Source organism: Gossypium hirsutum, chromosome A08 (genome assembly GCF_007990345.1).
Source record: "Gossypium hirsutum isolate 1008001.06 chromosome A08, Gossypium_hirsutum_v2.1, whole genome shotgun sequence".
Lineage (NCBI taxonomy): Eukaryota > Viridiplantae > Streptophyta > Magnoliopsida > Malvales > Malvaceae > Gossypium > Gossypium hirsutum.
In genome coordinates this window covers 47,101,541-47,126,256 of record NC_053431.1, presented here as the reverse complement: position 1 = coordinate 47,126,256, position 24,716 = coordinate 47,101,541, and the positions used below count along the sequence as shown (strand labels likewise).

General features: G+C 34.9%; 1 long non-coding RNA gene across 1 annotated transcript in view; it reads left to right on the top strand.

Moving 5' to 3' along the window:
• Positions 1 to 7,419, top strand: part of LOC107904457 (uncharacterized) — a 30,215-nt gene extending 22,796 nt beyond the window's left edge. The window contains exon 7 of the long non-coding RNA XR_001686262.2: positions 7,067 to 7,419. This is a non-coding gene — a long non-coding RNA (uncharacterized lncRNA). The remainder of the gene's footprint in view (positions 1 to 7,066) is intronic.
• Positions 7,420 to 24,716: the final 17,297 nt, after the last annotated feature.

Genomic DNA, 24,716 nt, shown 5'->3' with positions numbered 1-24,716 from the left:
TTCCTTCAGCCTAGATCCAATTATTTTACGTAATTAATTATTGATGTAGGGTTCTAAATAATTGGTTAGTAATTAACCTAGCAGGGATTCTCAACACTTTACTAACCTAACTATTCGGAAAGAACTACTCACCTCTTGATGACATAGTTTTGACCGGTGTAGGGTAAGGTTTTCATGGATAGGAAATACTAATTTCGGTTTAATTTCAACCTATATGACTTGATAGGGTCGTCAGGCCTAGGGTTTAAGTTTTCCTTCCCTAACCACTAATTTTCTAAGTGATGCTTGGTAGGCAATACCAATTATGGGTTAATTCCTACCTAAATAACTTCCTAGGGTCGTCAATCCTAGGGTTTAATTTCACTCAACCAGATCCAACCATCCAAATTAAACTCTACCTTTAAATTGATTAATTAGGTTAATACAGTTGAAACATGCGAAATATGTAAAAAGCATAAATTGATTATAATCTTTACACAAACATTCAATTAACAATGTTAATGAAAGAAATATAAATAATAAAATAAAAGAAAGAAATGCTCATGGATTTATCGATGAAAACTGGTTCCGTAACAATCTCTGCTCGCTATAGTCTCACTTCGGAGTAGGATTTTCTGATTACAAGAACATAATGTAAACTAAGCAAAAACTAAAAATGAAATAAAAACCTAAGAATCAATCCCCCAATGTGTTTTTCTAAGCGAATATTTATAGATTACATGTATTATAACCTAACTACGTCAAGTAAGAACGGCTGAGCATGTTAATTTAGGTTGTGTAGACGAGAATGCCCTTGCTTATTAAATTGGCCTTGTCGCAACTGTATCACGACACCCTAATCCTATGTCGCGACACCGAAGGCAATTTGCTTTATTCTTGGTGTCTTCAGAGTTGTGTCGCGACATCCTCTGAAGACTACTCATGGGTATTTTGCTTGTTGTGTTGCAAAATGCCAGCTGCGTGTTGCAACATCTAGAGCAATCCACTGTCTTTTCCCCTCGAATGATGTCTTGCACACTTAATCAGCATCTTAGTATTCTCTTAGGCCCAAATAGGCCTAGAAGGTTATAAAACACATAAAAATGCTCATTTTGTTCATTATGTGCTAAGAAAGGAAACTTAATAAAAACTATATTAATTTGCTATAAGACCAGCTCGTTAATTATAGGATTGGGCCTAATCTACTAAAACAACTTTGCTCATTAAATTGGCCTCATTGCAACTGTGTCACAACACCCTTAAGCCTATGTCACAATACTGAAGGCAGTTTACTTTATTTTTGGTGTCTTTAGGGTTGTGTCGCGACACCGTCTAGCTAGTGTCATGACATTATCAGAATACGACTTTTGGGTATTTTGATTGTTGTGTTTCGAAATGCAGTTGCGTGTTGCAACATCTAGACCAGTCCACTATCTTTTCCCTTTGAATGATATCCTGAACACTTCATCAACATGGTAGTATTCCCTTAGGCCCAGATTGGCCTAAAAGGTCATAAAACACAAAAAGTGCTCATTTTATTCACTAGGTCCTAAAAAGGGAAATTTAATAAAAACTATATTAATTTGCTATAAGACCAGTTCGTTAAGTATAGAATTAGGCCTAATCTAATAATAAATTATGGTAGACCACCCACTATGGACGTACGAATTCCTTGTAATGTCTTTTAGTTTAACTAATGCACCAAAAATATTTATGGATGTAATGAAAAGAGTTTTTCAACCTTATTTAGATTGATTTGTAGTTGTTTTTATCGATGATATTTTGGTTTATTCTAAAAGTGAAATTGGGCATGCAGAGTACTTTCATGTGGTGTTAAATATCATTCGAGAGAACTGACTGTATGCCAACTTCAGCAAATGCGAATTTTGGCCCAAGGAAGTCACCTTTTTAGGCCACGTTATCTCTGTGAACAGTATCAAGGTGGAACCTGATAAAATCAAAGTCGTCTTAGATTAGAAATTAATCTGCTGCAATTCATTGAGCAGATTAATCCATTTTTCATACTTAAAGAGCTCGTATAAAAGCAATTTAGTTATGTTTTTCCTTAATTTTCATTTTTAGTTCATCAATAATAAAAAGTGTGATTTGAGCCATTAATGACTTTAGGGGCCAAAATAGGCCTAATAGAAGGCTAAGGTATTCAGCGAGAGTGCAAGACATCATTTGGAGGAATGGGAACATGAGACTGGCCGCAATGTTGCAACACGGAGTGTCAATGTCACAACATAGTGAGCAAAGCACTCAAAAGGAGAAAACTTCCTTCAATGTCGTTACATAACCTTATAACCAAGCCTCAGCTCATAAACTGCCATCAGTGTCACAACATAAGCCAGAGGGTGTCACGACAGCGCCTTGACGAGGAGAATTAATGAGCCAAGGTAGTTTTCATCCGCACAACAAACTTTAATGCAAAAAATTTCAGTCGAATTAGGTCAATAGACGATGGCCAACAGACGATGGCCAACTCTAAGCCTATAAATAGATGGCTTTAAACACTTCATAAACATTTTTTTTATTCAAGTTTTAGTTAACGATTTCATTTAGTTTTAATTTTCAGTTCTCTTTAGTTTATTTTGTGCTTTGGTTTATTTTCATTTGTAATTCTATTCTAGTTTTTATTTTCTTTTATCGGTGGACTCAATTTGTGGATTCATCAACTCTTCGTGGATTATTGTTCATGCAGTTATTAATATATATCAAGATTCTTCATAAACTCTATTCTTGATCTATTATTTATGTTTATCTTTTTAATCAAGATTATGATGTTTATTAGATCCACGATGAACTAATCATTTTATGGGAGATAAGCGTATGGATGTGGGAGTAATTAACTTCTATGTGCGGTTTTGTTAACGGATCAACTGGTTGAGATAGAAAGAACTTAAAACCGTAGGCTTGATAACCTAAGGAAGTCATCTAGTTGGGAGTGAACCCAAAATTGGTATTGCTTATCCGTGAACACCTTACCCCAATTTGGTCTGGACTGTGAGGTTGAGAGATAAGTAGTTTTTGCTGACTCATTAACTTAGTGGAAAATTAAGAGATCCTGCAAGGTTAATGATTGGTTGATTAAATAGAACCTAAAACGGGAGTTAGTTATGACCACCAAAGCAAGTTAGTCTTTCATCCTTAGAATTGAAAAAGAATACAAATTATTTTCCCGTCTTTATTTTTATGCATCTTAATTATTTTTATAAAATATAATTTTTCATCACCTTAGGATTTACCGTAATATAGTTTAATTAAATTACTAATTAGATTTGCTAATGTAGAAGTTAGAATTAGTTTAGTCTCGCCTCCCTTGGGTACGATCCTAGGAGTACTCCAATACTTCGTTGTATAAATTTATATTACAACCTAACCTGTATACTTGCAAAAACTGCCTAACGATAATATTTGGTTGTAAGGTTTACACTTTAAACGTTAGTACTTTTGAAGCTAGTCAAATTGTTGGCGTTGTTGTCGGGGAGCCAACGCCATTGAATTAGTTTTAATTTTAACATTTAATAGGATAGTTAGGATTTTTTTTAAAAATTATAGGAACTATTTTAATTTTTTGTTTTTACTTACTTTTATTTTTCTCTATTAATGTTTTTTTTCTTTGTGGTTTTAGTGCATGACTCAAAGTAGGGGCACACCCATAGAACCAACCACTAATCCAGAGAGAATAATTTGTAGAAATCATCAATAGTAATAGCAGAGGGTGTAGAATAACCTACCTGTTGCTACCAATCCACCACACGAAAATTCATTTTTTGACAAACCTTATTCAGTAGATCTACCACGAACACCACCAAAGCTACCGACCGAATGACCAATGGCTTAAGAGAAATGTACACTGAGGGATTACGTGCTATCAACCCTTGACATATTGCAAGGTAGCATCGCAAGGCCAGCTATAATAGCAAATAATTTTGATATTAACCCGGTCATGATCCAAATGATTCAAAATAACCTATAGTTAAGAGGAACTAAGATGGATGACCCAAAATAGCATTTGAAACAGTTTCTCCAACTTTGTGATACCTTTAAGTTTAACGGGGTCATCGATGATTCTATTCATCTTCAGTTGTTCTTCTTCTACTTAATAGATAATGCTTTCTCTTGGTTAGACTTTTAGGCACCAGAATCCATCACGACATGGAACAAACTTGCAGAGAAGTTCCTATACAAGTTCTTTCCTATTAGTAAGACAATCCAACTATTGAGGGAGATTGTCACATTTAAACAAATAGGAGAAAGCTTACATAAAGCTTAGGAGTGATTCAAGTCGCTGGTACAAAGATGCCTTCACCATGGTCTACCTTACTGGTTACAATTACAAATGTTTTATAATAGGCTAGATGTACAATTGAGATCAGGACAAGATGGAGCCGTATGAGGAGCCTTAATGAACCAAACATACAAGGATGAGCATGATCTTATAGAAAACATAACGATGAATTCTTGCCAGTGGCCAAATGAGCGATTTACTTATTGCTAGAGACCGCCCATGGTTAAAGCTGTCCATGAAGAAAACAAGTATCAACAAATTTTGGATAGACCTACCCAGATCGAGTCAACATCCATCACATCCACAATATATGATGAAGAGAGACCAAATGGCTAGTATCCTGAGAATCTAACTAAGAATGTAAATTATATCAAGAATAAGGGTGGAAATCCCTACTCTAACACTTATAATCTCGGCTGGAGAGATCACCCAAATCTGAGATGAAGTGGTAATCAAAGAAGAGGTAACAATTCTAACCTAATTAAACAATATATTAATTACCAACCTTCATATTTACAGAAACATTAGGAAAGGACCAATCTCAATGACCATACTATATATAGTCAAAGACTGGATCGAATTCAGGGAGAGATGCAATCAATGTGAACATAAGTAAAACATGTGCAGTCTAAGTGTACTCAAACGAAAAAGACATTGAAAAAACTCGAAGACCAAATGAGCTTACTTATTAGCATTATGGGAGACATTAAATGGAAAATTGGCACGGGCATTCCAAGTAACACTGAAAATAATCCTCGGAGAGAAGTGAAGGAGTACATGAAAGAAATAACACTCAATTTGGTATAGTACTAAGTAGCCCAAATAACCCAACTCAAAAGAAGGATAAGAAGGATGCCAACAATCTTCAAGAAGAAACCCCTTGAAACAACAATGCTGAACGAAAACTAGAAAAATTGTTGAGCCGGAAGCTGAGCCGAACATAGAACGTGTACTTACAAATGTACCATTATACTCATGCTTAGAGGAAAAATGGAAACAAGATGAAGTGGATTTTGTAAGTTCTTTAAACTTATTCAAATCGCTTAGTGTTAATTTGCTTCTAATAGATAATTGAAAATGTAATAGCCTATTTTTAGTCAAATCAAAACAGTGGGTTTAGAACCATAAATATGAGGTCAAAATAATTTTTTTTTATTATTTTAATGTTTAAAGTAGAATAGTATGATTGTGTGAAAGTTTTGTTAAGAAATTTTATCGTTTGAATGTTTAATTTGATAAAAATGACTAAATCGCGTAAAGTGTAAAAGTGATGTTATAATAGCTAAAGGTGTTTAATAGCTATGGAATATTAAAGTGGAGGTTCTTATGTGATAATTAGACCATTATTAATATGAGTGGACAAAGATGGACATCTTTTTAATGGTTTTAAAGGTTAATGTATAAGGTTAATTTAGTAATTAGATAATTTAAATGATAATTAATAAAATAAAAGTCCATTTAATCTATTCATCATCTTCCTAACCGATTATTGAAGAGGAAAAAGCCATTAAAATAGCTTCAAGGTTGGGCTAGCTATCATCTATGCATGTAAGTGTGGTTTCGTCCCGTTTTTAATGATTTCTATGTTTTTTTTATCATTGCAACTTAGTCTAGCTAGCCCAAGGACTATTTTGCAAAATTTTTAAAGGTTTAGGGTTTTTTCATTAATGGATATAGGTGTATTTTGATGTTGATGATACAAAATGTATGGATGTTGTTAGATAAACAACATTTGTTAAGTTATTTTTAGTAAAATGTCCAAATAGGGATTAAATTGTGAAATGTGTAAAATTCATGGTTAAATTGTGAAATAAATGAAAAATATGGGCTGCTAGGGACCTAATTGAAATTCGAATAGCATTGGTTTAGGTTGAATTGCATGAATTTGTATTTTTATGAAATAATGACTAAATTGTAAAAATGTAAAATATTAGGGGCAAAAGTGTAAAGTTGCCTTATTGTGCATTTTGGACTAAATTGAATAGAATGATAATTAAATAAGTTTCTTTTTAGTTACATTTAGATCAAGCAAAATGAAATACAGATTTAGATTGGGAAAAGAACAAGATTTTGGACTAATCGACTCGTTTCGTCGTTTTTACATTCGAGGTAATTTCGTATGTAATAAGCATTATTAAATTTTTGTTTTAAATGCTTTTATATTGCATAAATTGTGAATATGACCTTGCAAAACTATTCGACAATGATTCGACAAGTGTAAAATCCCGATTGAACATTAGCAATAGATTAGGATACAAATGACATGTCATTAGGGATTATGTGATTTGGGTGCTGGTCCATACATCCTACCGGTGGCTAAGTTATCTGACATGTGTTGTGGATACTCGTCAGCTTGTGTGACCAGCACCGTGTAGCTTCATCATGACCGTCAGCTTGTGTGAGTAGATCCATTGATAGCTCGAGAGTGAGCATTATATGTGATATGAGATTGAGATAGCTTTGGCTATATATGTGGCATTTACGATGCGAGTTTCCCGGGTATCTGATAGTATTCCGAAGGGTTCAACGAGTATATCAAAGACATGGATAAGTATGAGACTAACAAGAGGTGGTACAAGTATGTACATGAACCGTATAAGTTCTGAATTGAAGAAACTTGTGAATTTCACATCTAATTTTATGTTTGAATATGTGGAAGGTTGGTTAGCTAATATGAATTATGTGTTGATATATTCATTTGATTGAATTGTATATTTATGATTAATTGAGTTTATTTCATACGATCTTTCTAAGCTTTATAGCTTACTTTGTTTATTTTCTCGTGTTTTATAGTGAAACAAAAGCTAGCTCAGATTCGAGAATCGTCGGAGACTTTATTACACTATTCAACTATCACTTTGATACTTTTGAATCTAAGTTTATGGATATATGGTATTTATAAGATTATGGTCATTTTAATGTATAGTTTGGTAATGAATTTGGTCATTTGAAATGGCTTGTAAATGTTAGGTATTTGGTTTTGTGTATAGCCTTGAGAGTTTGTAACACCCCGTACCCGAGACCGTTCTCAGAGTCGAACACAAGGTGCTAACCGACTTAATTATTTTACTTACACAGTCCACTTTTAAAAGTTTCCAGGCAGTTGGCTAACTGCGTCACTGTCACCTTAAAAATCATATCTTGAGTTCCAAAGCTCAAAAATCAGTTCCGTAATTTTTTTTCCTGAAACTAGACTCACATGTCCATCTACAGATTTTTTTCTATAATTGTTGGTTGAGCCAATTAGTACAGTTTATTAGTTAAAGTCTCCCCTGTTTCAGGGTTCGACTACACTGACCTTTGCACATTACGACTTGGATATCTCCCTGTACTGGGCTTCAATACTGATGCCGTTTGTTTCTATAGAAACTAGACTCAAAAATGAATCTGTACATATATGGCAGGACTTATAATTATCTCTGGTTAATTTATAATGAATTTCCAAAGTCGGAACAGGGAATCCAGAAACCGTTCTGGCCCTGTCTCATGAAAACTTAAATATCTCTTAACATACTGTTCATATGATCATTTCGTTACTTTCCTATGAAAATAGAGTCATCAAGGTTCGATTACATAATTTATTCACTATTTAATTCCATTCCTACTATTTTTAGTGATTTTTCACATTCACGTCACTGCTGCTATCAGCATCTATTTTAAGGTAAACTTTACCTATTTCATGATCCTCCATGGATCAACTAGAGTTTGTCGTACATATACCAAAAGTGATCATGAATGACCATTCCCATGGCTAACCGTTACCAACATTTCCATACCTCTCGATAAACAACATACAAAACGATTTTAATGCTATGATCAAAGTATATTTAAGCCGTTTTCGCATGGCTATCCAAATTTACACAAAACCGAAGGATACATGACCAACAACAAAAAGGGTAGTCCTATACATGCCATTTTCAGAGTTCAACCAAAAGTCAACCAAAAGGGCTTTGATAGTGTGGGCGACTTCGACTTCAATAATCCCGAGTCCGATAGCTGACGAACCAAAATCTATAAAACAGAGATTCAAAGAACGGAGTAAGCATTTAATGCTTAGTAAGTTTTAAGCAAAACAAAGTGTTCTCAATCACTATCATTGGTCATTCATTTCAACTGTTCGATGAAGTTAATCTAGAGCTTCATCTCGATCTATAATATCATTAAACGCAACACTTGGCTGCCACATATATACTTTCGAATAATAATGACCTAGATGGTCAAATATTTCCAAAGCACATTCTTCATCGATTTTCAACTTTCAATAATCCTTTCCACTTGTTCATAATCACATCCATACTTTTAAGTATTTCAACATGACAAGTACTAAATTACCATAGGCACATAAAGAACCAAACATATTCCTTATCACATATACGTAAGCTTACAAATCATAATCCTTACCTTGTACTGGCACATCTAGCTCAACCCAACCCATACTCAAATCATAAGGCTTTTGGGCAGAATATGCACTAATTCATAAGAATATTTCATCGCATACTTTATTATACAAACATACCATTACCAATTAGATCATTCTCATATTTGGAGTTATAATATTAATCACATTTACCTACCGCTTTGATACCAATAATTCACCTCGAAATCACTCCACCGATGAGTAAGTAATACGTACCTGAACATCTTAAATACATAATACTTATTTGATGGTAACTTAATGCAGATACTCAATATCAAAGTCTTACTTGAATCCTAGCATTTAGCCGTCGGGTCTTTAAAGCTCGGATATAGTACGAGCACGAAGCCTACGGACATTAATCAGGATAATATTCTGGCATAAAGCCTGCGGGGTTTTAACCCGGATATAGTACTGACACAAATGCCCTTCGGGACTTATCACATTTATACACTTTCACATCCATCACATTGGCCATTCGGCCTTATCACATATATACACTTTCACATTCATTACATTGGCCATTAGGTCTTATCTCATATATACACTTTCACATTCATCACATTGGCCATTCGGCCTTATCACATATATACACTTTCACATTCATCACGTTGGTCACTCGACCCTATCACATATATACACTTTCACATTCATCACGTTGGCCACTAGGCCCTATCACATATATATATACTTTCACATTCATCACGTTGGCCACTCGGCCCTATCACATATATATATACTTTCACATTCATCACATTGGCCACTCGGCCCTATCACATATATATACTTGTACATCAATTTCATCATAACAAAATTGACTAGGTATACTAGTCATTTGTGGCTTATAGCTTCACTTTAATACGGATTTGGTACTTTGATTACCAATGTTTAATCGATAGCTTATAAGCAACTCAAATGGTTTTATTAAGGTTTACAACAAAATCCCAAATTCAGCACAAGCTGTTTTTCCTGAGCAACAGTCATTAAATTATTCGTAAATGGAGCTACGAAACTCAAAATGAAGTGCCGTTAATTTTCCCTGAAAATAGACTCATACATATCTTTTCCAGCAAATTTTCAGAATTTTTGGTTTGGCCAATCAATACCAGATTTTTCTTAAAGTTTCCCCTGTTTCACTGTTTGACTAATCTGACCACTCTTCACTACGAATCAAATTTCTCATTGTACGGAATTCAAAATGTGTTCTATTTGATTTAATTTGAAACTAGACTCATTAAGGAGTCTAAGCATATAAATTTTATCTTATAACCATTTTTGTACAAATTATAATGATTTTCTAAAAAAAGAACAAGGGATTTCAGAGTCATTCTGACACAGTCCCACACAACTTTAAATATCTCTTTATAGGAAATTTCTTTGCTTCCACGGTCTCTTTTATAAGAAACTAGACTAACTAAGCTTTAATTAATATTTTATTCAGCCTATAATTCCACGCCAACAATTTATAGTGATTTTCTAAAATCACGTTACTGCTGCTGTCCAAAGCAAATTATTACAATTTGCTCTTAAATTTCCAAGTCCAAACACTTATGAACTTACCTTTTGAGTTTAAGACATATCATGGCCACATCATATCTTATTAACTCAACTCATTATGTCCTATTTTGATTGAATTTACTCAACGTTTGATCACTTAAAACTTACCTCGGAAGTGGTCGACGATTAGATATCCACGGCTATTCGTTTACATTCTCTTTTCCCCTATCCGACTTTGATCCTCTTTGCTCTTAAGCTAAAGCCGCAGAGCACTTTCGAACACCATCACTCAGCTTGGATTGAAGCATCGGATACAAAAACTTTAACCTTCATGTACAATTAATTTCGGCATTCAATCCCCTTAAATTTCAGCTTGTAAAACAATTAATAGCAGTTTTAGACATCATAGTCTTCACCAATTTAGACAACATTCTTTAACATCTAAATAGCTCATTTATATATCATTTGTTCATTAACAACTTCAACCATTATTAATATAAATTTACAATCACTTAGATAACATTAATTTTCGTCTAAACAACAATTTTTTTTTGCTGCATTAAAACACTAAACAACAGTCCTTAAAACAACACAAATACACCACTATTTGAACGTCATTAACAACACAATATTCAAACAGCATCAATACCACAATCAGATAGCATAAGCAGGGCAGCAATGAACAATACCAACAAGGTAAAATTTGGACAATGATTTAACATTTTCATCAATTGTCAAACACAAGAGAATAAAAGTTCAAGGAAAGCTCACTAAGGTTCCCAACACCGATTCTACCTATTCAATTTGCTCTTTCCCTTTTCTACTACAACCTTCTCCTACCTTGTTAGCTAAATACAATCAACCCCAAAGTTACAAAAATGGATTATAACAACACAAGCATTCACTAAATTCTTTTAACACAAGTGAGAAACTCTTCATCTACTAGACATGCAACATTTGCAACTAGAAAAGAAAATCTTCTCTTCTCCCACATATTCGTCAAGCTCAAATCAACAATGCAACCAGAATTTGTCAACGAAAAGCTATGGGCAAGGGAGAGTTTAGAAGAGTTACCCTTCTACTTGAAAATTTTAACTTCTAAGCAAACAAATTTCATGGTTTTCCACTACATGCAGCTGCCCTCTCCTTTCTAGCTTCATTCCTTTCTTCCTCTTTTCATTTCGGCCAAGAAGAACCGATTTCTTCTTTTCTTTCCTTCTCAAGTCACGGCAATGGGGGGGAACATGGATGAGACAACTTTGTTCTCATCACCCCTCCCTTTTCATTTCTTTATTACTAACCCTTTATTATATTCTTTCTCCCATAACACACTAACACAACATGTTTCCAACATGTTTCACCCCATAACATTTTGTCCACTCTCATGCTCATGGCCGGCCACTACTAATTAGGGGGGAAAATTGACATGCAAGTCCACCCTTTTTATTTCATGCACTAATAGATCCTTATGTTTTGACCTATCACATTTCAAAAGTGTCACACATAAGTCCTATTGACTAAATTCACATGCAATTTACTAAATCAAAGCTTAAAACTTTCACACATTCGTATTCACATATAATAGTCATAATATATGACAGTTAATTATTTTTATGACTCGATTTTGTGGTCCCGAAACCACTTTTCGACTAGGGTTAAATTAGGGGTGTCACAGAGTTAGCTTATTTTGGTTGATTTGGTTGTGAAAATATATATGCAAATGGCCTTTGTCTTGTGTTGATAATTGCTATATCAATGTGGTGGATGGTTTATATTTGAGAAGTTATATGCTTGTGAGTTTGCAGAAAATGATGCATGTTTGAAAGTGTCTGTTTATGTAACACCCCAAACTCGGCCCAGACGTTATGGCCGTATCTGGTGTGTTACATTGAAGTGTTTTAGCAAAAATCGTGTTTTCATTGAAAACCTTTCTTAAAATAAAAGAACATCTTAAAAATAAACTCCTTTCTATCACTTGTTTGAAACATAAGATTTGATGAAAACATGTCACTTAAAAATTTAGTTGTGGAAACGTAGAAAAGACATACTATAGTTTAAGAAACCATGTTCAACTTCTTATAATTACAATGAAAATAACAATAATAATTCAAGTAATAATAACATAATGGAAACCTTATTACAATCTGATCTAAACACATTTAAAAAGAAATAAAAACTTAAATGCTTAAAAAACCAAGTCTGAATTATCTTGCTAGTCGGCCACCCAGAGTCCTTCCAAACATCGAACCTTCTACTGAGCATCATCTGAAAATAAAATAAAAGAGGGGGGTGAGTTTTCGCAAACTCAGTGTACAACCCTCGGCAAAAACAAGCATTCAAAAAAAACATCATCCATCAATCGTGCAATGTAATCCCATCCAAATTATCCATCCGCTACACACCATCTCCGTCCTCCGTCACGCCATGTGGGGATATGAATATCGACCCACCCAGCCCACACACCATTGTAGCCCGGTTACGGAACTACCTTCATTTACATATTGGGCTTTAAAAGCCGTCAGTGAATCCACGATTGTCAAGCAACCATGCGATCCTCATATACTTCCTCTGTTCCATAATTCCCACCCATATGCAACCTAAGCAGAATATCATATGTATGCATGTCACATCCATAAAACTTACATTGTACACCTAGGGGTATTTTGGTCATTTTTGCCCTTAGGGGCATTTCGGTAATTTTCCCATAATTAAGGTTTTTAATTACCTTGGCCCGTTAACGAGTCCCGTGAGATAAGATGACGAACACTATGAACCAGGTAGGATTCCAGAGAAGAGGAGGTGAGTCATTAAGACCGCTTAAGTACCAAACTCTCCCTAGATCCAATCCTAGACATGCATATACCCGTTGCCACACCTTAATCCTTTGACTTGCCCACGGTCGCAATATATTAATTAAGTCTTATGTGGATATCATATACTAGGCCCAAAACCCTTACAAAGCCCAAACAATTTCACATACCTGTATCTGGCCCATTAAGCCCAATCATATTGATATGGCCCATTAGGCCCAAATCACCTGTATATGGCCCGTTAGGCCCAGTCACATTCATATTCATGCTCGTATACAAGTTCCTATCACATAGCATCCACATTCAGTTTTTGCCTATTATAGGCCCTATAGCCCATCGGGCCCATTTAGCCCATTTCGGCCCATATGGCCAAATCACAACCCAAGTCCATGAAATCGCCCGTGGGCCTCAGGTAACCTATCAGTCTCCCCCTTACATGTGTTCGCGCACTCGCAAGACTACCGTAGCCAAACTTTCGGCTTTTTGGCATTTTGGCTTTTGCCGATACATAATGTGTGTGCAATGTATGTGCACACCTGGTAAGCAAACGTGATCCGATCTCCTTAGCCCAAACCTACAATCGATATCACTCAAAGATTAATCTTACATACTTATCGAATACTTTACCAAAAGCCAGAATCTCACTTTAACCTTACCTTGCACGATAAGTATAACAACCCCTTCACTAACCATGATCAACTCCTAGATCTGCACCAATCGTAACTATTAAAACTAGAATAATAGGTGACTCGTATCCAATACAAGTCCCCTTACCTTACTATGGCTATTCGGCCAACCTTAGCCAATGGATGAGGAATACTTACCAAAACCATAAACACCTAAAAAGCAATTCAGTAGAGAGCTAAGATCCAAGATCAGATACTAATTCGCTACTAAAGTTCATTGAAAGAGTGAGGGACAATAATTGATACCTAGCAAAGAAAGTCGATTAGAAGAGCAACACTTACACTAGATTCAGTCAAAGAGTATTCAGTCCTTCGGAGATTCGACTTTTCGACTTTTCAAACTTAGTATGGTTAATAAGGTTTATTTGGTACAGATTAAAGAAGAAGAGTAGAAGAAGAAATCGACTAAGTGAAACAAAGAAAATTATGTAGAGAAGAATAGAAGTCAGTAGGAAGAGAAGAAAGAAAAATAAAAGGGTTTTCGACTTTTTGGGTCTTGAAAAGAAAAAAGGCTTTTGGCTTTTGAAGAAAGGGGTTTCTGGCAATAAGGTGAAGAAGAATTTCAGCCGTAGCTTGGAAACCTTGTATTCGACCCCTATTTATAGCCCTTATAGCTGGATTTTCCATGCCCAATTCCCAATTCGGCTCCATCACTTCTCCCTTCTCATCTCCTCATTTTTCTCCCTAATAACCCCTTGATCTCTTCCTTAATTTTCTCTTTTGAACACTCCCCTTGGAGTCCATCTTCATGCCACTTCCATCCTTCTAGAAGGCCAAAATTAAACTTCTAAAAATACTAAGCTAGGATTCAAACCTTGGATCTCCTTGCTACCTAATAACGCCACCTCCCTACTCCCTAAGTGGCGTCACTTAGCCACTCCTCCATAAGGCTTTTTGATGCTATTTTTCCCCTATTTTTATTTAAAAGCCCAACCACTTGCCAACCATGATTCTTTTAATAATTAAACTATAATTTCATTTATTCCTAAGTTTGAACTCAAACCTTAATTAAGACCAACTATAATTATCACATGGCTACGAACATAAAACACAATTTTTATCAAAACCGAAAACAAAGAAAGTTTGAGATTTTTGGATTTTTTTTGGGTTTCGGGATTTTTGGGGCATTACAGTTTAGTTGAATTGTGAATGTGAATTTGGTGTAAGTTGTAACACCCCTTACCCATACCCAAGGCCGGGATAAGGTACAAGGCGTTACCGGACAAACATACAAACATTAAACTAAAATACGAGCCATAAAATTTCATTCATATTTCAAAACATTCATTCAATTACACATAGTCCCTTATTTGAGTCTACGAAGCCCAAAACATACTTTAGAAAGGGTTCGTGACTAAACCGAGAACTTACGACAATCTTGGAAATTTCATGCTTTAAGGCTCCACACGCCCGTGTCCCAAAGTCGTGTTCCATACACGGCTGAGACACATGGTCGTGTCTCTGCCTGTGTGGAACATACCTAGGCTGTTTTCCAAGCTTTGGTCAACCTTAATCTCTTACACACTTATACAAAATCAAAAGCATATAACATGGTATTCATTTAATGATTAAATATTCCCAATTAAACCACAAACATAGCATTTGTATGTCATCATACATGTGTCTCTCATACTCATTTTACCTTGTTTATTATAGTACCACTTATACATTTATACCAAGATTATCATCTTACCAAATATCTTCAGCTTAATCATCAAGCATTCATAATTAAAACTAGATCATATCTTTATAAAATACCACAATTCAGATGCGCAAAATAACATGTTTGCTTGAAACATTTCAATTCAACTCCATACCCAACAAGCATTACATTGAGACTAGTCATACATATATATACATGTCATGATACATATCATTCTCTTTCTGTTTTCTTATAAACACATATCATTTATTTCATTATATCAATATTTCATATACCATAGTTTCCATGTATTCCACATATATTTATTTTCCTCCTCCTCCTCTCCATTCCACATCCTTAATTTATATAGCATTCTTGTAAGTACGATTTCACAATTTACCAATAAATGCTCACATCAAACTATCCACACGAGTCATAGTCACTTACTTATTTATAATTCAAGCTATAGAGCTCCAAATTAAAATCTGTAAATTTCACCGGAAACTAGACTCACATATATTTCCACCATAAAATTTTCATAATTTTTGGTTTACCCAATTAGTACAGTTTATTCATTAAAGTTTCCTCTATTTCACTTTCTGACAGTTCTGACCTCTTTTCACTAAAAATTAATTATCTCACAGTACAGAACTCGGATAATGTTCTTGTTGATTTATCTTTAAAATATACTCATTAGGGATTTTAAAAATATAAGTTTCAGCCTCTAATTATTTTTATCCAAATTTTTGTAATTTTCCAAAGTCAGAACAGGGGAGCACGTAATCATTCTGAACCAGTCTCACAAAAACATAAATATCTCAAAATATAGAACTCCTTTTATTGCACTATTTCTTTTATATGAAAATAGACTCATTAAGATTTAATTTTATATCTTATTCAGTCTCTGATTCAATTTCTACTATTTTTGGTGATTTTTCAAAATCACGTCACTGCTACTGTCCAAAACAGTTTTATTGCTAATTCACTCTTTCACACTTTCTTTGTATTAACCTTATTCTAACATACATATCACAAATCATTTTCACCACATTTCATACATCACAAGTACAGGACCATGATCACAAGGTCACCATAAAATCATCCTTATGTATAACTTACTTTTTTATAACCTTACCACATCTTGGTCACTTAATGAACACATCATTCACATAACCAAGTTCCTACACTTATTCATCACAAAACTCACAAAGCAATACATAGAGAGTCTCCCGTTGAATACTTCGGATCAATCGTCGATACTTGGTGGTTTCAACACATAGCTCCACCCATCATAGAGTTCGGCTCTCTTGTACACATGGTGAACACTCAGTACCACCCATGTGACCTAGCCAATTTATCTCGTAGCTCTCTTGTCTACATGGTGTCCTTCACCTGGAACCACGCATGCGACCTAGCTACATATATCCCGTAGCTCTCTTGTTTACATGGTTTACACATAGTATCACCCATGCGACCTAGCTACATCATAATGTCTTGTAGCTCTCTTATACACATGATGTGCACTCAGCACCATATATGTGACCTAGCTACGTTCCATCTATATTATTCAATCTTTCCGAATGTTCAACCGGGATTTCTCTCTCTTTTCCAGCAATTTCACCAATCAAGTAATTATCCATAAACATATTTCCAATATTATTATAAAATATCATAATACAAGTAATATTGATGTATTACTTACATATAAACTTACATCTCATTTAATATCAAGGCAATAACATTAAAAATCATATGAACTTACAATTTCCATAATATCCATAATCATAGAAATCACATTTATGTATGATAATTCAATGCACTTCATGTACCATAGACATATTTTTAAACCAATTCATAAACTTGGCACCATAATCATTTAATTTAACATAATTCAATTAATTCACTAAATTTAACTTTCAAATATAAATTACAGCATTATTGTTGTATTATTATCATACCAACTTACATACTTTCAACACCTCAGAAATTATAATAAATATATCAATTTTACATTGAAACATGCATAAATTAATGCTTATTATACATATGAACTTACTTCGATACTAAAACGGCCATTTTACCAACTTTCCCAATTTTCGATTTTTCTATCATTCTAGGTTCAAATCTCATTTTCCGGGATCTAAAACATCATATTTTACTTATTTAATTAATGTAATATTCAAAACATTCCTTAACTCAAACTTTGGCAAAATTACAATTTTGCCCCTAAACTTTTGCATATTTACACTTTTTCCCCTAGGCTCGAGAATTAAACTTCATCCCTTATTCTTATGTTTTATGAAATGCTGATCACTTTTCCCTTCTATGGCAACATCAAATTCTCACTCTAACATATACTTATGACTATTAGGTATTTTTACTAATTAAGCCCTTTTACTCGTTTTCACTCAAAACCAAGTAGCACAAGTTTTCTAACATAATTTAAAATCTCATATTCTATCATAAAACAGCAAAATAAACACATTTCACCTATTGTATTTTTCCAAATATGAACCCTAGCTTAAATTATTGCTAGAATAAGCTTAATCAAATTATCGGGATTCTAAAAACGTAAAGAACTTGAAAAATGGGGTTAGAACGGACTTACTATTGAGCTTGAAAAGCTTGAAAACCCTAGCCATGGCTTCCCCCATGCTAATTTTGGCCTCCATGAAAAAGTTGAGTCAATTTTGGCTTTATTTTCCGTTTTAATTTCTTTTAATTACCAAATGACCAAAATGCGATTCCTTACTAAACTTTCAAAAATTCCATCCATGTCCAATTTTTGTCCATCACTTAGAAATTGGTAAAATTTCTATTTAAGACCTCCTAATTAATATTTCAAATCAATTTCATACTAGAAACTTCTAGAATGTAAGTTTTGCAACTTATTCAATTTAGTCCCCAACTTCAAATTGAGCACTTTATGCATAGAATTTCTTCACGAAATTTTCACACAATCATGCAATCATATCATAGACCTTAAAATAATCATAAAATAATTATTTATATCTCAGATTTTGTGGTCCCGAAACCTCTGCTCCAACTAGACCCAATTTTGGGCTATTACCTAAGTGGAATGGCCTATTTTGTAACTTGTGTGTATTGTGGATGATGGTATAGAGCTAACATGAATTAGGCTTGATTTAGTTGGTTTGAATGCCTATTTATCCCATGTTTTGGTGCCATTTGGTTTGGTGTAGGTGTATCCAAATTTGGGTGGAAAATTGGCTTGGTAAATAGCTTATTTTTGTCCACACGGGTAGAGACACGGGCGTGTCTCAGCCGTGTGTGACACACAGTCAAGTTACACGACCGTGTGTACCCTAGTGTTGAAAAAAATTAAGTCAGTATGCTCCACACAACCCAGCACACGGGCGTGTAACTTAGATGTGAGGTATAAGTCAGTATACCCTACAGGTTTGGCACGGCCTAGCACATGGCCTGACACACGGGCGTGTATGGCCATTTCTTAGGGCACACGGGCGAGTGGGTTGGCCGTGTCACCCAAGTCAGAGAGTTACAAGCGGTTGGACACGGGCTGGGACACAACCATATAATCCCATTTTGGAATGTCCACACGGCTGAGCCACACGAGCATGTGTCCCCTGTGATTTGAAAATCTTTTTAAGTTTTCTAGAAATTTCATAAGTTATTAGTTTAGTCCCGAACCACCTCGAATGCATGTTTTGGGCCTCGTAGGCTCATATAAGGGACAATCTGATTGTTGGGAATGATATTTGTATGGAAATAAAAATGTATATGAAATGTATGTTTAATTGTATAATAGGTTTGATAATGCTCCATAACCCTATTTGGGCATTGAATACGGGTGAGGGGTGTTACATTTATTGGGATCAGAGGTATGGTTTAGTTGATTCTCAGACTAACATAGTGTATGTGAGAGTCTAGCTATACATGCCATATATAACCTGTGATAGTGTGATATCTCTTGACAATTTTAAATCGTGTTTTCATATAGTGAATGGATCCCAATCGAGCTGTAGCTGATGATGTTAAAAGTAATGCGCTAGCCTTCGTTAACAGGGTAGCACAATCAGAGTCGAGACCCGTATCAGGTAGTCAGGGAGGAGAGGCCAAATAAGCCTTTTCCAGATGATGAATAAGTGGTTTACGGAGTTTGTTCGAACAAATCTAGCTGTTCAGCAACCTCCACCCGACCCAATCCCCAACCAGGTCCTGTACCTCCTCAAGGTGTGGAACTTTTATGATTGCATAAATCGTCTGTTGATATGATCCAAAAAAATGGTGCAGAAGAGTGCAGAGCTACTGTTGATGATGATCCTGAGGAAGTCAAGTTTTGGCTTGAAAAAATGATTCGAGTATTTGATAAGCTTTCCTGCACACCATCTGAATGTGTAAAATGTGTCGTTTCACTTATAAAAGACACTGTGTATCAGTGATGGAATACCGAGAGAAAGGGTCACCTAGGAATTCTTTCAAGCTGAGTTCAGAAAGAAATATATCAGCCAAAAATTTATCGGCTAAAAATGAAATGAGTTTCTGGAGCTGAAACAGGGTCGTATGTCTGTGACTGAGTACGAGTGAGTTTGTGAGGCTCAGTAAGTATGCTCGAGAATGTGTTTCAACTGAGGCAATTATGTGTAAAAGATTTGAAGATGTGTTGAACGAAGATATCAGGTTACTAGTCGGGATTCTAAAGTTGAAAGCTAGTTGACAGAGCTCGTAAAGTCGAAGAACTTGGCAAAGAAAAGAGAAAGGCATATTTCGAGGCTAGAGATTCGAGAAAGAGATCGATGAGTAAACCATATCAGTCATCGTCAAAGAAATCACGAGATTCATTTAGTCATCTGAATGCTCCAGTGGAATATTCAAATAGAGATCGTGGAAAGCAATACTTGAGCCCTAAAGCGCAAGCTACATCTGTATCAAGTGTTGGCAGTGTCAAAAACAATAAACCCGAGTACCAACAGTGTGGTTGATGACATTTTAGAGAATGCTGGCTGAATAATAGAGGTTGTTTTAAGTGTGGCTCACAAGATCATTTCATTTGAGACTGCCCTGTGTTAGCTAAGAAAGATAAATTTCAGAATGCAAGATCGAGCAACACAGCTTCTAGAGGGAGACCATATAAAAATGCAGGAAATGTAACCTGTAGTAAAGGTGTGACAAAAGATTCAGTTGTGAGATCCGAGGCTAGAGCACTTGCTAGAGCTTACGCTATTCGCTCTAGTAAAGATGCGTCATCACCAGATGTTATCACCAGTACATTTTCTCTCTATGACACTAATGTAGTTGCATTAATTGATCCTGGATTGACTCATTCATATATCTATATGAACTTAGTGTCTAGTAAGAGTTTTCCTGTTGAGTCTACTGGGTTTGTGATTAAAGTATCGAACCCCTTATGCAAAAATGTCCTAGTTGATAAAGTTTGTAGGAACTGTCCTTTAATGACTCGAGGTTACTTTTTTCTGACAAATTTGATGTTATTATCGTTTGAGGAATTTGATATAATTCTGAGTATGGATTGGTTGACTCTGCATGATGCTGTTGTGAATTGTAGATGAAAGACTATTGAATTAAAATGTCAAGATAGTAAAATTCTTCAAATTGAATCTGATGAGTCAAGTGGATTACCTGTTTTGATTTCGTCGATATCGGCTCAGAAATATGTAAGAGAAGGTTATGATGCTTACCTAGCATATTTTTTGGATACCAAAGTGTTTGAATTGAGGATTGAATCAGTGCCAGTAGTCTGTGAGTATCTGGATGTGTTTCCAGAAGAGTTACCGGGGTTGCCACCAATCCGAGAGGTTGAGTTTGCCATTGAATTGATACCGGAAACATCACTGATATTTATAGCTCTATACAGAATGCCTCTGACAAAATTGAAAGAGCTAAAATCTCAGTTGTAAGAGTTAATGGATAAAGGTTTTGTATGACCTAGTTCTTCATCCTAGGGTGCGCCAGTGTTGTTTGTAAAGAAGAAAGATAGATCAATGAGACTTTGTATTTATTATCGTCAGCTCAACAAGGTTATGATAAAGAACAAGTATCCTATGCCGAGAATTGATGATTTGTTCAACTAGTTGAAAGGAGCAACAATGTTTTCAAATATTGATCTATGGTTTGGTTATTATCAGTTGAGAGTAAAAGATTCAGATGTGCTGAAAACTGCGTTCAAAAAAAGGTACGGGCATTATGAATTTCTTGTTATGCCTTTCAAATTAACTAATGTTCCTGCAATTTTTATGGATTTGATGAATCGAATCTTTAGACCGTATTTAGACAGATTTGTTGTTGTATTCATTGATGACATTCTGATCTATTCACGAGATGAGTCTGAACATGACTAGCATTTGAGAATTGTGCTACAAACTTTAAGAGACAAGCAACTGTTAGCTAAATTCAGCAAATGTGAGTTTTGGCTTTGAGAGATTGGATTTTTGGGACATATTGTTTCAATGGAAGGTATTTGTGTTGATCCGAGTAAGATTTCCGCAGTTGTTGACTGGAAACCACCAAGAAATGTGTTAGAAGTCTGAAGCTTTCTAGGATTAGCTGGCTACTATCGACATTTTCTTAAAGGATTCTCGATGATTGCTACACAGATGACTAGATTACTGCAGAAAGATGTGAAATTCGAGTGGTCTGAGAAATGTCAATAGAGTTTTGAATAGTTGAAAGCATTGTTAACTGAGAGTTTTGGTTCAACCTGAGGCGGGTAAAGAGTTTGTGATTTTCAACGACGTGCCATTGAATGATTTGGGTTGTGTTTTGATGCAAGAGGGTAAAGTGATAGCTTATACCTCCAGACAGTTGAAACCGCACGAAAAGAATTATCTGACATACGATTTAGAATTGGCTGCTATTGTTTTCGTATTGAAAATTTGGTGACATCATTTATATGATGAAAAGTGCCACATCTTTACCGATCACAAGAGCTTGAAGTATATAATGACTTAAAAAGATTTGAATTTGCGACTACGAAGATGGCTCAAGCTATTGAACGACTATGAGTTAGTGATTGATTATTATCCGGAGAAAGTGAATGTAGTCGCGGATGCTTTGAGTAAAAAAGCATTATTTGCTTTGCGAGCGATGAACACATAGCTAACCTTGTTTGCTACTAGTTCGATTTTGGTTGAATTAAAAGCTAAACCAACATTTCTTTGACAAATTTATGAAGCTCAAAAGTGTGACAACGAGTTGCAAGTTAAAAGGGTGCAATGCGAGTTAAATAATGATCTAGACTATCAGATCGAATGCAATGATTGTTTAACGTTTCGAGATAGAATTTTTGTACCAAAGAATTTCGAGCTTATTCAGAAAATTCTACACAAAGTGCACAGTGGTAGTTTATCTGTTCACCAGGGAAGTACTAAAATGCATAATGATCTGAAATAGTTGTATCGATGGTCGGGCATGAGACGAGACATTTTAGAGTTTGTGTCGAGATGTTTGGTTTGTCAACAAGTTAAAGCCAAACATCATGTGCGTTCGGGATTACTACAACCTGTGATGATACCAGAGTGGAAATGGGATAGAGTTACAATGGATTTTGTATCGGGGTTACCATTGTCTCCAAAAAAGAAAGATGTTGTTTGGGTTGTCGTTGATCGACTGATGAAGTCTAAACATTTGATTTTGATACGTACAGACTATTCACTTGATAGATTGGTTGAGTTGTACGTCTCTAAGATTGTTAGATTGCACGGGATGCCAGTTTCTATTATTTCAGATAGAGACCCGAGGTTTACATCGTGATTTTGGAAGAAATTACAAGAAGCTTTAGGTACGCGGTTGCACTTTAGTACTGATTTCATCCATAAACCGACGGTCAGTCTGAGAGAGTAATTTAGATTCTCGAAGATATGCTTCATTGCTGTGTTTTAGAATTTGAAGGTAACTGGGAGAAATATTTACCATTGGTTGAATTCACGTATAACAACAATTTTTAATCAAGCATAAAGATGGCACCGTATGAAGCTTTGTATGGTTGTAAATGTCAAACTCCGTTGTACTAGACTGAATTAAATGAGAAAAAGATTCAAGGGGTTGATTTGATCAGAGACACTAAAGATAAAGTGAAAATAATTCGCAACAGGAGTCTTAGACAGATTTGAAACATAAAGACATAGCATTTCAAGTTGGTGAAAGAGTATTCTTGAAAGTATCTCCGTGGAAGAAGATTCTTCGATTTGGTTGCAAAGGAAAATTGAGTCCATGATTTATCAGGCCGTATGAGATCATCGAAAGAATAGGGCCAGTGGCATACCGGCTAACTTTACCTTCAAAATTAGAAAAGATCCACAATGTATTTCATGTTTCGATGTTATGACGATATCGATCAGCTCCATCACATGTAATTTCTCTTACATAGGTTGAAATTCAACCTGATATGATGTATAACAAAGAACCAATCAGAATTTTAGCTCGAAAGGTTAAAGAATTGAGAAATAAGAGCATAGTTTTGGTGAAAGTGTTGTGGCAACGTCATGGGGTTGAAGAAGCAACGTGGGAACCTGAGGAAGCTATGAGAAAATAGCACCCTAACCTCTTTTCTAGTAAGCTTTTCGGGGACGAAAATTCTTAAGGGGGAAGAGTTGTAACAACCAGTTTTAGTCAAATTTTAACAGTGGTTTCGAAACCATAAATTCGATGTCAAAATAATTATTTTATTATTATTTTAGTATTTACAACAGAATAGTATGATTGTGTGAAAGTTTCGTTAAGAAATTTTATCGTTTGAATGTTTAATTTGATAAAAAGGACTAAATCGCATAAAGTGTAAAAGTGATGTTATAATAGCTAAAGGTGTTTAATAGCTATGAAATATTAAACTGGAGGTCCTTCTATGATAATTATACCATTATTAATATGAGTGGACAAAGATGGATATCTTTTTAATAGTTTTAAAGGTTAATGTTAAGGTTAATTTAGTAATTAGATAATTTAAATGATAATTAATAAAATAAAAGGCCATTTAATCTATTCATCATCTTTCTAACCAATTATTGAAGAGGAAAAAGCCATTAAAGTAGTTTCAAGGTTCGGCTATCTATCATCTATGCATGTAAGTGTGGTTTCGTCCCGTTTTTAATGATTTCTATGGTTTTGTGATCGTTGAAACTTAGTCTAGCTAGCCCAAGGACTATTTTGCAAAATTGTTAAAGGTTTAAGGTTTTTTCGTTGATGGATATAGTTGTATTTTGATGTTGACGATATAAAATGTATTGTTGTTGTTAGATAAACAACATTTGTTAAGTGATTTTTAGTAAAATGTCCAAATAGGGATTAGATTGTGAAATGTATAAAACTCATGGTTAAATTGTGAAATAAACGAAAAATATGGGCTGTTAGGGATCTAACTAAAATTCAGCTAGCAGGGTTTAGGTTGAATTGCATG